This window comes from Phoca vitulina, unplaced genomic scaffold (assembly GCF_004348235.1).
Source record: "Phoca vitulina isolate PV1807 unplaced genomic scaffold, GSC_HSeal_1.0 scaffold2, whole genome shotgun sequence".
Classification (NCBI taxonomy): domain Eukaryota; kingdom Metazoa; phylum Chordata; class Mammalia; order Carnivora; family Phocidae; genus Phoca; species Phoca vitulina.
The window spans coordinates 65464354-65478528 of NW_022589705.1; the positions used below are offsets into that span (position 1 = coordinate 65464354).

At 39.4% G+C, this 14175-nt stretch overlaps 1 protein-coding gene and 1 pseudogene across 6 annotated transcripts in view; one reads left to right on the forward strand and one right to left on the reverse strand.

Annotated features, from left to right (window-relative positions):
- MAST2 (microtubule associated serine/threonine kinase 2) overlaps nt 1–14175 on the reverse strand; it is a 221440-nt gene that overhangs the window by 96805 nt on the left and 110460 nt on the right. The window lies entirely within an intron of this gene.
- LOC116641409 lies at nt 3155–3733 on the forward strand (annotated as a pseudogene).

Consider the following 14175-nt stretch of genomic DNA (forward strand, 5'->3'; position numbering starts at 1 on the left):
TGTTTTTAAAGAGCCCTTACCTGTAGAGATACAAACTGAAATATTTACAGGTAAAATGACACAGTCTGGGATTTGCTTTAAAATAATCGGGTTGGGGGACTAGGTAGAGATGCAGAGGAGATAATATACTGACCACAAGTTGATAATAAGTAGACACTCAAGATATGAGACTACTCTATTTTGTAACGTTTTTGATATTTTCTATAATACAACATTTTAAAAAGAGAGTTTTTTAGTGAACAAAATTTTCCTACTTCCAGAAACAGAAATATCCTAGAAACCTTCAGCTTCTTACTCTTAATCTAAGAGCAAGCCTTTGGCATCCTGCTAAATAGAACTATATGTTTATTCAGAGTTACCTGAAGCCAGGATCTATGAAAAATTTTCTGCCACACAAAGGATAAGTCACAGCTAGTATTCTTCATTATTTTACCTTTCTACTAAAAAAAAAAAAAAAAAAAAAGTACTTTCCCTTTCCTAATAGGAGAATCCTATCTCCTGAAGGCACTCTCAAGTTGTTCTTTCCCTTACACAGGAGGACAGGAAAAATGAAACACCTTAAACCTAGTCTGATGAACTTTTCTTACTGCCAAAAAATAGCCCCAAAAGAGTTGTTCTCATTTTAGTCCACATCCTGCTATGCCCCAACAGGCCAATTTTTAGCAGAAATCAGTGAAACTCTATGAGAGGGCAGAAGAGCACCCAGCTGCCACTGCCTTATCTTAGCCAGTAACAAAGTTTCCATGGGCAGCACATAATGATAAGTGATACCTAGAGTTATCCAAGGGAAAACAAGAATATGAGAAAACATATGTAAGCAAAATGAAGTGTGAGGACCAGCAACATATAAGTTTTCCAACAAAGGTGGCAACACAGTAACTGTTACAGCAGCCTGGGTAGAATTCTGAGCAATTTTACCTGTATTGACTCATCTAATCCTTAGAGCAACCCTTGAAGAACCTATTATTGTCCCCATTTTTATGATGTAGAAAACTGAGGCAGAAAGAAGAGAAGTAATTTGCCTTCAACAGGGCCAGGATAAGAACAAGTTCTGGAGACGTTCCTCTTTAGAGTTACTTTGAAAAGCAGTTGTTTAAAAAAAGACAGACAAGAAAAGCAGGTGTTGGTAAAATGAAAATAGTGCTTTCTCTCTGGCAGGAAACAATCTTGACACTACCAAAAAGGGGTTTCAAAGGCTGCCTAGTTTTGGAGGAGGCCCAAAAGAACACCTGTCCTTGGCCATAAAAGTCTACAAAAAGCCTCTGGTACATGTGACACAGGAGTGGTCAGAGGGCTGAATTAGTATCAGTTGCAAACTTCAGTAGTGAACTTCTTGTTTGCTAAAGATGTTTAAGCAAAGGCTGGATAGCTTTTTCCTAGACAATGTATAAAAAGAATTCCTATACAGTAGGGAGTGGGCTAGAGTTAGAACCCTTCCAGTATAACCCTAATAAGGATTTCTTGCTGTAAATCCTCCCAACTACAGGGCTGACAAAGTCTATGGCAATTTAAAACTGAATCAAAATCTAAATCATTCTGTGTTCCAGGAAGTTGCCAACACCAAACTTTTTTCCCCAGGAGGCCTAGCTGGGCCAGTGAATAGCCAAAGACACAACAGCCTTTCTTCTCTGCAGGGACACCGGTTACACCACAGACCACATCTAGCACCCCTTCAAATCAGGTTATGTCAACAATGCAATAACCATGTCTGAGTGCCAATCAATAGGCTGGAATCATATTCCTGGAAGACGTATAAGTTGACTGAAGGTTACAGGCTAATTAGTTCAACCCAAATCATTATCATATGTATCATGCCTCTTAAGGTTGATCAGACCCTACCAAGACACGTAAGAGCCACCATCAAGCTCGTCTAAAACAGACCCATCTATCCTTTTTCATCAAGGAACAAAGAGAAATGTAGTACAGACTGAGTGGGCATCATTTTAAAGCTGTGCCTTGACTGTTCTTCAAATTATTATGGGCAACAATCTGTAAGGTTCTAAGCACATGACTAAGATGTAGTCAATAAGGAAGGTTAAGATTCTGAGGAGGGCCAGTTCTAACAACCATGCAAAGGGATACTATTTTCTAGTCCTTTAGGGCAAAGCAGCCAAAAGCCTCAATAGCTCTTAGTTTGCTAGGACTACCAGAACTAAGTACCATAGGCTAGGTGGCTGAAACAAAAGACATTTATTTCCTCACAGTTCTGGAGGCTAGAAGGTGTCAGTAGGGTTGGTTTCTTCTGAGACCTCACTACCTGGCTTGTAAATGGCTGTCTCCTCTGTGTCTTTGTCATAAATCCTCTCTTTATAGGGCGCCATTCATACCAGGGTCCACCTCAATGACCTCGTTTAACCTGCAAAGACCCTATCTCCAAATACAGTCACATTAAAGGTACTGGAGTTATAACTTCAACATACAAATTTTAAGGAGGACACAATTCAGCCCATATCAATAGTTATACTCCACGGGAATAAAAGACAAATTCAATATGGCCACTGCAAGATGGCAGTGTACAAATCCTAGCTCCCTACATTCAAACCTATAACCCCGAGATCACAAGTCGCATGCTCCACCAATTGAACCAGCCAGGCGTCCCTTGGGTCATCTATTTTTAAATAGAGATCAAATTCACTGCCAGTAGCTCTCAATTTTTAGTTCTTCATATTGTTTACCAGAATCATTTTTCTCTTCTTTCAACTTGTATTTGCTCCATTGCTTAACAGCAATATTCAATAAACACATCTACATGGTAAGGATTTTGTAGAATTTAAGTGCATCATTGTGCTCACTAGGCATTGATGCTCTCCTAGGCTCTGAATATGAATAGAGAGAACAAAACTGAACAGCAATGAGCAGGGGTAAAAGATAAAATCGAATAAAGCCTAAAAGAAGAAAAAAGGTAATAAAGGCAGGGGCCTGGAAGTGACAATAGACTGTAAAATACCAACTCCTACCCCCAGTATAGGGAAATTTAGTAAAGAATGTCATGAGCATGTCTTTTTGGGAAGAGAAAACCTGGGGCTGCAAAATAATATAGATTAAGAATATACTATATTAGATTAATGAAGTATCTTAGATGGAGAAGCAGAACAATATAGTTGTTAAGAATATGATCTCAGGGGGGCCAGCCTTCAAGCAACAGTGACACAAGATGGCAGCCACCACGGGCTCAATTTATGAAAACCTAATATACAGTCCTAAAATAGAATGTGGACCTAAACACCCAGAACCACCCCCCTTTGTAAGATTTGTAACAAAAATTAATATGAATGTTAATAGTTAATAGTTCTAATGGAATGGTGGACCCAAGAGCCATATCAGTGCTAGCAAAATGGCAGAATTCATATAGCATCAAAGTTGTCCTGCAAGACATACTGCGTGAAGCATGGGTGTTATACGCAAACAATGAATCATGGAACACTACCTCAAAAACTAATGATGTAATGTATGGTGACTAACATAACACAATAAAATAAAATTAAAAAAAAAAAGTTGTCCTGCAAGAGCTCCGGCACCTAATGATGTCTAAAGAAAACATGAAACTCCCTCAGCCGCCCAAAGGACAGTGTTACAGCAATTAATCAAAAAAAGAAACCACAAGCCTTCCCTCCTCCCCCCCTTTTGATTTAAGCAGTTATTTCCCACAGGAGTACATTTTCTAGATACGTCTTGTAGACCTCAAAGTACTGGAAAGGAAGCTCCCATTCAAAGGCAATTTATCTTAAGATACGTAAATGATATTAATTTATTGTCCATTTGAAATATACAAGCTGTGCTATTAAAAAATATATATATATATAATCTCAGGGCACCTGGGTGGCTCAGTGGGTTAAGCATCTGCCTTTGGATCAGGTCATGATCCTGGGATCAAGCCCCGCATCGAGCTCCCTGCTCAGTGGGAAGTCTGCTTCTCCCTCTTCCCCTCCCCACTGCTCTCGTGCTCTCTCTCAAATAAATGAAATCTTAAAAAAAAAAAAAAAAAAAGAATATGATCTCTGAAGCCAAACTGCCTAGGTTTTACTCCCAACTCTGCCACTTACCAGCTGTTTTTTGTTTTTTTTAAAGATTTTATTTATATATTTGACAGAGAGAGACACAGCGAGAGACGGAACACAAGCAGGGGGAGTGGGAGAGGGAGAAGCAGGCTTCCCGCCGAGCAGGGAGCCCAATGTGGGGCTCGATCCCAGGACCCTGGGATCATGACCTGAGCCGAAGGCAGACGTTGAACACCTGAGCCACCCAGGTGCCCCTACCAGCTGTTTTATCTTGAGTAATTTATTTAACCTCTCTGTGCCTTGGTCTTCTCATCTGCAAAATGAGCATAATAATAATCCCTGCCTCATAGAATTGGTGTGAGGACTGAATGACCTCAAATTTTTAAATGCTTAGAATGCTACCTGGGAGGGGCGCCTGGGTGGCTCAGTCATTAAGCGTCTGCCTTCGGCTCAGGTCATGATCCCAGGGTCCTGGGATCGAGCCCCGCATCGGGCTCCCTGCTCCACGGGAAGCCTGCTTCTCCCTCTTCCATTCCCCCTGCTTGTGTTCCCTCTCTCGCTGTGCCTCTCTGTCAAATAAATAAAATCTTAAAAAAAAAAAAAAAAAAAAAAAAGAATGCTACCTGGGACCTATGAAGTCCTTAGAGTTTGTTAGTTAATTAACTAAATACAAAATAGCACATGTTCCATCAGAAACATTAGAGCAGAGGGTTTAAGACAACAGATATTGTAATAAGATTCTGTGGGGCTGAATGCCAGTTTCTATTACTTATTAACAATTTCCTTAACCTCTCTGTACCACAGTGCCTTCATCTATAAATAGATTGACTTGGATGATCCACTTCATCAATAAAATGGACTTGTATTACCATCCTATCAGGGTATTCTGAGGATTAGAAAAATGCTTAGCACACAGTAAATGCTTGGCAAATTTTACCTATTCTTATTCTTCTATTGTTTCATTTCTCAACCTTTCTTGACTAAGCATGATAAAACAATTAAAGAGTCTGTCCTGCTTCTACTAGGTTTATCTAACATGTGAATCAGTCTACCAATAATCTCATGAAGCAGTCTTCACTTCTGATCATGGAAGCATGAGTTCAAAATATTAGGAAAGATTGGATTTCTGCTTCCTGCCATGATGGGGAAACAGAGACCAGATTCCTCCTTGTGCCTCAAAAAGTAAAAACAAAACAAAATGCTACATGTGAAACAATAGCTCTTAGACATTTTACAGAAGGGAAACATACAAAGTAAGCCCTAAAATTGCTCCAAAGTAAGTCCTAAGATTGCCCCAGCTTACTACCTAGAGAACATTTCTAGGAAGCAACACAGGGAGTACCCAAAGAGCCGAGCTATCTACCCAAGTTGAAGAGTCAAAACTGAGAAGCTGGGGAGGTTAAGGGGGCTAAAATTTGAAAGGCAGAGTACTAGAAAGGAGAGAGCTACACAGAGAGAGCTCAGCAAGGGGGTTCCTCTTGAATTTTCAGTTGAGTAATGTGGGTAAGAAAACTATCCAAGAAAATGAGTAGGCAGTACACTTCCCAGAGCTCACACAGGGCCAGGGATAGATCATGTTCCCACCAGCATGAGTGGGGAAAAAAAACTCATAATGCATAGACGTCGAGTAGAGTACTCAGAAGCACTGCCTCAGAATTAAGGAAAAATTAGCCCCAAATGCTGCTCTAGGCCCACCCAACAAAGCCAAAAAGTAATCCTTGAAAGAATCAAACTATTTCTGAATAATATAACTGCATCCCAGAATAAAATTCAAGAATGTTTAAAGAAATACAAACATATGGGGCGCCTGGGTGGCTCAGTTGGTTAAGCGACTGCCTTCGGCTCAGGTCATGATCCTGGAGTCCCGGGATCGAGTCCCACATCAGGCTCCCTGCTCGGCGGGGAGTCTGCTTCTCCCTCTGATCCTCCCCCTCTCATGCTTTCTGTCTCCCATTCTCTCTCAGATAAATAAATAAAATCTTTAAAAAAAAGAAATACAAACATATGCAGCAAACAACAAGGTAAAATCATCTTGCTGTATCACTGAACTGGTACTTGGCATGGGACGGATACAAAAGAAGAATGGAATGAAACACTAACACAGCTACCAGACATGGGAACAAGCCTAGGAAAAAACATAACAAAATATAAGAAGTTTTCAAGCCCTAAGTGGCAAGACCACAGATGTGAAGAGATAGTACTTCAAGTCATGTGCCAAGAAGGGGGAACACTTTAGGTCGTGGGTGCTACCCAACTTACAATTTTACTCAGCATCACACACCAAGTCTAGGACCTCTGGAAAGGTGACGTCAGGAGAAGTCAGCCTCTAACACTGTCCTATGTCAGTCTAACACTGTACTAATATGTCTGTGGAATTTGAGCTCCTATATCAAATAATGTCACTTAAGTTTATATATAATAAGTATTGCTTCTACTCAAATTTCTAGTTTTCCTGGTAATTTTTTTTCCTAACAAAAAGTTTAACAAATACCTATTGATCAAACATACTTTCCTTCTTGAAAAATTCTTTGATTGGTTTCCAAGATACCTCTCTCTCTTGATTCTTCTCATTCCTAAAAAGCCCTACTCCTTTTCAGTCTCTCCTCTGTTAGTTCCTCATCTCCCCAATCTCTTAAAGTCAGATGGCCTCAGGCCTCAATCCTTTGACATTTCTTCCTTCTTTATCAACAGTCATTGGATGATCTCATATATCTAATCATTTGTTGCACTTAAACACTGATAATTCCTTATATATCTTCAGTCCAAATTTCACCTATCTTTAACTGAATGTCTAATCAGTGATCCCTGACAGTTTCCCAGTCTCAGTTCATGGTTTTTACAATTTTCTAGCTGTTCAACCCCCAATTTTCAGTCATCCTTCACTCATATTTTTCTCAAACTCTGCCATGTAATCCATCAACAAATCCTATCAATTCTACCTCCAAAATACATCCTCAAATCTGACCACTTTTTACCACCTGTACCACCATGGGTTCAAACAACCACTGAGTCTTACCAAGATTATACCAGTAACCTTCTAACTATAGCCAGAGGGATCCTTTTGATTTAAATCAGATCATAATATTCTTCTGCTTCAAACCCTCCAACAGCTTCTCATGTCACTCAGCATAAAAACAAAAATCTTTACAATGGATTTAAAGCTCTATTCCATTTGGCTTCTCACTATGTCTCAGACCTCATTTCCCACTTCTTACCTCTTAACTCATTCCATATAAGCTTCACTGGACTCTGCTGAACAAAGAACACATGAAGCAAACTCTTAGATCAGGTCTTTGGCACTTAACTGTTGCCTCTGTCTGAAACACTCTTCTCCAGATACCTCTATTCTGGCTCTGTGACTTACCTTCAGGTCTTTCCTCATATGTCAGCTTATGAGTGAGGACCCTCCCTGACCATCTTATATAAAATGTCAACCCCTGGGCCTCACATTCCCTACTCTCCTCAACCTACTTTATTTTCTCAATATCACGTATGTCCATCTGTTATATATTTACTCCTTGTCTCCCTCCACTAGAATCTAAGCTCCTCTGAGGGCAGGGACTTTAGTTCTTTCTGTTCACTCTTCTGTTTTCCATGCCTAAAACAGTGTCCAGCACATAGCATGTACTCAAATGGTGACTATATAAAAAGGCAGAAAGAAATGAGGAGAAGAGAGTTATTTTCAGCAATCTGAACAAATCACTTAACCTATTTCAGAATCAAATTTTCCTGTTGTGTAAAATGTGGCATTTGGACTAGTTAACCTTTAGAAAGCTCTAGCATTCTGTCATACTATGCTCCTCCCATGGAGTGGTCACAGGGCTGTCCTACCGTCACAATGGGCACATAACTGTCTACTGATATGCTTTCTCTTGAATTTTGAATATAGCAGAAATATCTGACATACATTCCCCTTACTCTTCTCTGTGACTTTTATTCTGTTTCTCCCCATTATTAAGGAGAAAGGTTTGGGTTTTAGCTACTAGGCCAAAAGCAATCACCAAGGCCTACATTCACGTCAGAGCAGGTTTCCTTACCTCCACTGCAGCGCGCGGCTGGAACAGGGACTGCCAGGACTGCTATGAGCTTGTGGGTTCAGGAAAAAGACAAGAGGAGAAGTAGCCAGGGCACAATCAGCACTAAATGGGATTTTAGTGAAGTACAGGGCTGGAGCTGATGTGGGTGAAAACATGTGCTGGTTTACTTCAGATCCTCGGCAAAGAGTAGAGATTCTGACAACATACCACGGTAGAAAAAAGCAGGGTCAGGGATAATTTCTCAACCAAAAAGAAACATATTCAAAGTGGGTTAGTTTAGGCAAGAAGCTCAAAAAAAAAAGTGGTCAAAAATCATGCTCAAATATCATACTTCAGTGCAATGTTGGCACACAGGGACCATTGAGACTAAAATTTAATCCACAGAATTAAAACCAAAAATGTAAGCTTTGGGTATTCAAAGTATTTAGATTTGGCTTCTGGAAAAATCTACTACAACTCACCAATTAGCAAGCAGTAAGTAATATTTTGTGTCAATGACTAAAACTTCCTAGAGAAATGTATATATCCATAAAAGTAAAACATTAATAGTTAGATTATATCTACCATAACACCAACTTATTTAGCTAACTTTTGCCTAATGAAACCTCAAATAACATCATTTAACTCTGTATAATAAATTTTGCTTCTACTTAAATTTTAGTTTTTTAGGTTACTTTTTTCCCCTAAAAACAACCTAACCATCTCGATATGTGTTAAGTCCTAATGAAGACTATTAAGTAAATAACATCATTAGACTGAAAACAGATGGTAAATATGGACTTCTACTTTGTTGATCATTGATTGATATGTCACAGATGATGAAAAATAATTGACAGATGCACAGCATTTAATTTGCTATAGTAGGAACATGGCTTTCTATACAAATACCATATTTAGCCACAATATTTCATTTCAAAGATTTAAAAAAACAAGTATCACATAAGCACCTGTTTAAAAATATTAGTTTCCTGTACTGTTATTACTGTTTATATACGGTTACATTCTACTTGTGTTTAATTATATATATTCAAAGGAAATCTTTACCTTCCTACTAATTATCCCTTTAGCTGGCTTCAGCATATTTCCCAGATGAGTACACAATATGTGGATATAAAAGGATAGAAAGATAGAGGGCAGAAAAGTATTTTAAATTCCAGGTGTGCCCAAATTTCCACAAACTCAACATAATAATAAAAATTACAAGAATTGAAAATATCAACTTTGGCTCTCACTTTCAAAAATAATTTTCACTTTTCTAAAGAACTATTGCAAAAATCAGCTCTCTAGTATATATAAGCTAGAGCTAATTAGAACATACAATAAGACAGTTCTTATTAACCTAATATTGCTTATACAAAATTTTAGAGTCTCAAATCTTAACATATAAAATGAGCCTTAGCCATTTTGATGAATATATAATTAAGATTATAAATCTATGAGAACCAAATCTCATTCTTTTTTATTATGTTAATCACCATACATTACATCATTAGTTTTTGATGTAGTGATCCATGATTCATTGTTTGCATATAACACCCAGTGCTCCATGCAGAACGTGCCCTCTTTAATACCCATCACCAGGCTAACCCATCCTCACACCCTCCTCCCCTCTAGAACCCTCAGTTTGTTTTTCAGAGTCCACAGTCTCTCATGGTTCGTCTCCCCCTCCGATTTCCCCCCCTTCATTCTTCCCCTCCTGCTATCTTCTTTTTTTTTTAAAACATATAATGTATTATTTGCTTCAGAGGTACAGATCTGTGATTCCAAATCTCATTCTTTATTTGCTAGTAATTAACTCCTTGGCAAACTGGTTATACAATGAGGCTAGAGTTTAAAAAGGATTGTTTGAAAAAGGAAAAGTGATTTATAAACTACTTACTAGCTCCTCAGGGGGAATTTTCCTAAGCTAAATTCAAAGTCACTAAAACAGACACAATGATTACCGTAGTGTACCAACAACATTTGGAGAGCATGATTTTGACCACTTATGTTCTCTTAAACTACAAACTTAATTTAAAAAATTTACAATTTTGCTAACAAATCCTCTTCACTTTAAATGACACTTTAGTTCATAAAGCTTCTTTTTTATGGTCTTTAACTTTTAGTCTTAGTAGGAGAATAAACACTTTTTTAAACATAGGCCAATCTTTCCAATTATATACTTCAGACAAGTCCAGTCTTCCAAAGTCTGGCCGAATCATTACTTTAATCAATGAGCATCCACTAACACAGAAAGGCAATGACCCAAAGGAAGCCCACTGAAGAAGTGTGTCTATTCAAGTATACCACACTATCTCCAGGTAAGCTCTAACATTCACAGGAAGAAAGTCAAGGGCACGCCCTCCAGCCTGAGTTACACAAAGGCAGTTCAAGACAGATCACTGAAGTGTAATGGATTCTAGGACACTTCTTTCCCTGGTTCCTTACTTTGCTGATCAATGCACTCTGCACTTCTTCATTAAATAAGCCTGAGCAGCTCTTGGAAAAGCTACCCTGATGTGGAAGCCATCTTCCATTCCCCAGCTATGAAATCCTTATCTAAGTATTTTTCTATTTCTATTTTATTTCTCTATTGGCCAACACAGAAATAAAATTCAGGTCACACCCTAAAGGACTCAGACTTGGATCTGCAAGGGCAGATCTGAGGTCCTGAGCTGACAGGCCAGGGGCAGAAATACAATACCCTCTCTAGTCCAAGGAGAAGATACTTTCATTTCCATTTGTTTCTCACATTCATGGGGCTTGTATATGCAGCTTCGACACTAAGTTTAAATACACATCTGCTTTCACGGCAGGAAAGAAAGATCTTCATTGTTAACCCAGTTCCCCAGGTACCTAAGCACCCCTAAAATGGTATCTAACTCAATTTTCATAATTAGAAACCCCGTGGGCCCCTGCCAGGGACCAGTGTTTTGACCTTGAATTTGTGAAGCCAGCTCAGCCCTCTTTCTGACAGGCATCTCCAAAGCAGAGTCTTTATCCAAGCAAATGAAAGTGTGTTAGTTGGCATTAGTTCTTTTCCTAACATCTGCCAGTTTCCACTCAGATACCCCAGCCTCCTTACTGAATCCGCAGACATGGTGCTCCCAGTCTCTCTCTCCTCCGTTTCATCATTTTCCTGGCTACTCAAAGCTTTTGCCCTCTCACACTCGGGAGTCTTGGCAGGAAGTTCTCTCACACAAGGGGTATGCGGTCTATAAGCCAAAGGAAACTTACAAAGGCTTCCCAAACTTAAGAGAAAAATTAAAGCACTGTTCTTCAAAAACATAATATTCAGAATTTCCCCCCACCCCCACCGCAAAAGACCTAAAAGCCCAGGAGGCAGCAGTGAGGCACAGTGAGGAGTCCCAGATCCCAAATGAATCAGCTGTCCTCTGATCTGCCTGACATCATTCACACTAGGCCTGTAACAAATCAGAGCGTCAGAGAGCACCTTGTTCCTCCTCAGTGACAAGCACCAAACTCCCTCCCCCACAAGTCAGTTGCAACCTCCAACCCTGAGGCCTGGTAGCAGTGAAGACTCTGGCAAAAATTGTACATACCAACTTGAAAACTCACACTGTGACAGAAATACCATTAACTCTGGAGGCGTGGGCCAGTATAGAACAGCTGTTGCAGTGGGTAGGGGACTGGAAGAAAGCATACTAAGATCCCAAATCAGTAAATTAAGGAGCTAAATATGTGGGCATTTCTGCAACATTATTCATTCTCAAACCCATGTCCGGTGGAGGATGACAATCTTAATGTTAGGGCTCAAAGCATAGCCATTATTAAAATTCTGAATTTGATCAATTTAAATAAACTCTGTATTCCTTCCTTAGACAAAGTTCAGCATCATTTTTAATTCAATTTCTACTACTCTCTAATCACTTGAATAAACTTGTAGTGAGAAAAGCCATAGGAAAGCTAAGAAAATAAACCCAGAAACTATTTGGTTTAATTTCAGTCAGTAACTATTAATGAAATCATTTGTATGGCAGATATTACACAAGACATTATGGTAAGCTACAGAAGAACTCTAATGAAGGGTAAGCTACTTAACTTCCATATGCTTTGTTTTCCCTATCTGTAGAATGAAAATAATTTAAGGTACCTAATAAAGAGGTTGTGGTGAAGATTAATATAAGTAAAACAGAAAAGTGCCTAGCAAAGAGGAAGTGCTATAGAAGTGTTAGCTATTTTTTTTTTCAAAGATTTTATTTATTTATTTGACAGGGAGAAGCAGGCTCTCCGCCGAGCAAGGAGCCCGACACAGGGCTTGATCCCAAGACCCTGGGATTATGACCTGGGCCGAAGGCAGACACTTAACCGACTGAGCGACCCAGGTGCCCAAAAGTGTTAGCTATTTTTATAGTTCTTGCCCTCCAGGAGCTGGCTCCCAATGTAGAGGAGGAGATAAGCCCAAACATATAAGAAACCATCTGACAAAAACAGCCTGGCCTGAAGAAAGCCAAGTGCTCAGGTAAAGCCAAGTGATCAAGTGGAGCTAAAGGAACCAGAATAAGCAAAAGTCTTGGTCCCCTGCTTCAGAGAACCTGCCAACTCTGAAGGGTTCCTCTCATTTATTTAGATGACAAAGTATGTCAAACTATTTTTCTAGGGTAACATTCAAAGGATTAATTCCTACCCCAACCAATACTTTTTCAACTGCAGGTCACAACTCTTAAGTAACTCATAAAATCAATTTAGAAGGGGCGCCTGGGTGGCTCAGTCATTAAGCGTCTGCCTTCGGCTCAGGTCATGATCTCAGGGTCCTGGGATCGAGCCCCGCATCGGGCTCCCTGCTCACCGGGAAGCCTGCTTCTCCCTCCCCCACTCCCCTTGCTTGTGTTCCTGCTCTCGCTATCTCTCTCTCTGTCAAATAAATAAATAAAAATCTTTAAAAAAAAAAAATTAAAAAAAAATCAATTTAGAAGTCAGGTCCAACATTTTCTTAAAAGGGAAAGAGAATGAAATAGAATAGAAAATACTAGAGTGCTTCACACAGTAAGACCTGTTTTGTGAAATATGTATGTTTGTGACATCTATTACTGATAATACATATAAATACAAGGGCAAACAGATGTGATGGGCTGCAATGTAAGATCTATTTTTTATTAAGGGTCAGAATCTTTTTGTTTTGTTTTTTTTTTTTTTTTTTTTTTTTTTAAAGATTTTATTTATTTATTTGAGAGAGAGAGAGAATGAGAGAGAGAGTATGAGGCGGGGAGGGTCAGAAGGAGAAGCAGACTCCCTGCCGAGCAGGGAGCCCGATGTGGGACTCGATCCCGGGACTCCAGGATCATGACCTGAGCCGAAGGCAGTCGCTTAACCAACTGAGCCACCCAGGCGCCCCAAGGGTCAGAATCTAAAAAATTTGAAAGCCACTGTACTTATTACCCAAGCAAACTCACTCTCACCTAGTAGCTACAGACACTCAATTCCTCCCATTACCAATCTAATCACTTGGCTCTCACAGCTCCTATTTCAGAATCCCCTGCTCTCTGTAAGTCCTAATGAAAATGGAAACACTCTTCAGAAATCTACAACTTCTCAATAAGTCCTGAGTCCCACTTTGGGAAAGTTTTGTGATATTATCAGGGTCAGTCACAAAAGCCCACACTCCCACAACTAAGAAACCAGCCATGGTCTATCCCCATCCCAAGCCAAGGCCATGCAGTTAAGGCCAGGCCCTAAGTTTCTACTCAACACGGTCCATTCTCTAATACCCAAGCCCATTCTCCTGAGTAATAGTAATAGTAATATAATAATGATGACATAACAGCAACCAACATTTATAAGTACTTACTATGTACTGGATTTTATTCTAAGCACTCTACACATAATACCAAGGTAGTCCTCATCACAGTCCTATAATACATGTGCTATTATTATAATTCCATTAAAAAAAAAACCACATATACAAAGAGGTTAAAATCTTTAAAGGGGTGGTAAAGGGGAAGGTACCCTTTCCTCAATATATCTGCACCTAGTTACCCTACATATGAATTATGCTAGCCAGAAGTATTCCTGTGTTCAGCCAAGTTAGTGAACTGAAGTAATCTCTAGAATCAATGTTATGAACCGCTGTGCTATAAATACCTTTCAGCAGAAGATTCTGACAATAGCAAATACATTTCTCTCTAGCCTGCTGTGCAATA